The sequence below is a fragment of the Hordeum vulgare genome, chromosome 4H, assembly GCF_904849725.1.
Source record: "Hordeum vulgare subsp. vulgare chromosome 4H, MorexV3_pseudomolecules_assembly, whole genome shotgun sequence".
NCBI classification, from domain to species: domain Eukaryota; kingdom Viridiplantae; phylum Streptophyta; class Magnoliopsida; order Poales; family Poaceae; genus Hordeum; species Hordeum vulgare.
Genome location: NC_058521.1, coordinates 306,098,064 through 306,100,119, shown reverse-complemented (window position 1 = coordinate 306,100,119; position 2,056 = coordinate 306,098,064). Strand labels below are relative to the sequence as shown.

The 2,056-nt window shown below is 47.4% G+C and overlaps 1 long non-coding RNA gene across 1 annotated transcript; it reads left to right on the top strand.

Annotated features, from left to right (window-relative positions):
- The first annotated feature begins 516 nt into the window (after positions 1-516).
- Positions 517-1,218, top strand: LOC123446436. The gene is made up of 3 exons (XR_006631346.1): positions 517-627; positions 950-989; positions 1,126-1,218. It is a non-coding gene; the product is annotated as an uncharacterized LOC123446436 (long non-coding RNA).
- The last annotated feature ends 838 nt before the right edge of the window (positions 1,219-2,056 follow it).

Sequence of the window (2,056 nt, the reverse complement as noted above, 5' to 3'; positions counted from 1 at the left end):
CTAAGAGAACAAATAAAAACACTGCAACATGGTTTAAAGCACTAGTTTCGGTGGGTAGTGGTGGGCTTTGTTCGCTCTGAACATATAAGGTCGTTTGGTCACGATTACCGGTGCCGCCGAACAATATTTCCAAAACAGAAAAAGAATTGTGCCACACGCGGGGTCCACCTAGGAGCGTTTTTGAACCAATGAGGTGCGAGCAAGTGATCGGATCGTGGCCGGCGCGTGTCGTCCACTAGTCCCACACCGGCAGGGGGGCCCTCCTCCGAGGCGCTCCCAGCCGCTAGTTAATGTGCCCAGGCACCACACACCACACCAGCCGCAAATAAGATATAAAATCTTCCCTCATTTACTCTATTTTATTATTCCTGCCAATTTGTTTTCCTTGTCGCTTGTTGTTGTGGCTGCATATCCTCTGCTAGCTGCTGCCCCATCCTTTCTCTACTTCAAAAAAGAAAAATATTTGTTCTCCGGAAGACTCTAGAGGCGAAGGAGGTGCGAACCAGGCCTTTCGTCCTCTTTCTACGACCAAGATGTCCACAAGCTACACGGGGATTCCTCTTTCTTTTTCCCCCACGCGAATTAGGGAGACTCTGCAGATTGGCCTTGGTTTGGTTTCGGATTCAGGTTGGGCTTTTTTATCGACGAGTTTTTCTTTTTGGTTCTGTTTTTTGCTTCTCTTGAGTTTATATTGTGTGTGTTGTTGATTCTCAGATTTGTTTCTTTTTGTGTATGTGTGTGTGCGCGCGTGTGCTTACATCTTTCCAGTTTGGTTAGTTATTTATCGGCTTTCACTCTTCCTTTTCTGTTGGACGAGAAATTATCCATCTTACCTTTGTCGAGTGTTGAGACTCGGATCCGGCGTCGGGGGTGTTTGGTTACAAGTTGAGTAGTATTTTTCTTGTCAACATTTCTTTAGACTTTGAGGGATTTTTCATTGTTTTTGCAGGTTTGATCCAACCCTAATCCAAATCGTCTTATTTGGCAAGGTGAGAAGTTCCCAAATCTATCTATCCACTCTGTTTTTGCATGTGAAGTATAGGAGATAGAATTTCCCCGGGTTTATTTTATACTTTCTCAAATATTCATACTCTATTACTCAACTTAATTGTCTTTATTTTATAGGATTTGATTGATCAACAACTTGTTGGGGAACGCACTAATTTCAAAAAAATTATACGCCCAACAAGGATCTATCTATGGAGAAACCAGCAACGAGTAATGGGGTAGAGCATCTTCATACCTTTGAAGATCGCTAAGCGGAAGCATTGCTTGAACGCGGTTGATGGAGTCGTGCTCACACGGATTCAGATCACGGTGTGATTCCAATCCATGTGCAGAATCACGGCACCTCCGCGCTCAACACACATACAGCCCGGTGACGTCTCCCACGCCTTGATCCAGCAAGGAGGAGGGAGAGGTTGAGGGAGAGCTCCGGAAGCACGACGGCGTGGTGGCGGTGGAGCTACGAGGTATTCGGACAGGACTTCGCCAAGCACCGTGCAAGAGGAGGAAGAGGAGGAGTGTGACAGCCCGAGACCGACGCCCCAGAAGATTCCCCTTTTATTTTGTCCTCGTCGTGTGGTTCGTTTGTCTGTCGCATACATCATCGCATCATGCGCATCATCTGCATTGTCTCAGCATCCCATTGCCGCTAGTTTTCAATATTTGCATCCGTTATTAGTTGCCCGTTCTCTCCGCGTTCGTCGTTGACCGTGTTGAGCCCAACCACACACGCACGCGCCCGCGGCATCGTCAAAACCTTGTTTTTAAAAGTGTGTATAAAACTTTATCTGATTGGGTTGAAACTTGGCGTGCGGTCTTATTTAGATATAGGTAGGTCGCCTGCCAATTTTCGTCGCAATCGGAGTCCGTCTCGTACCCGAACGATCGACCCGAGCGGCACCGTCTTCGGTTATTCGTCGGACGTGTTTCGGTGTTCTAAATCGCGTTGCCGCGCCGCTCCATTTCCCTCTCGTCTCTGGCCAGCCTACTCTACACATCCACTTAGACCGTCCCTACGTTCGAGATCGTCCGTTTTAGATCACGCGGTTAA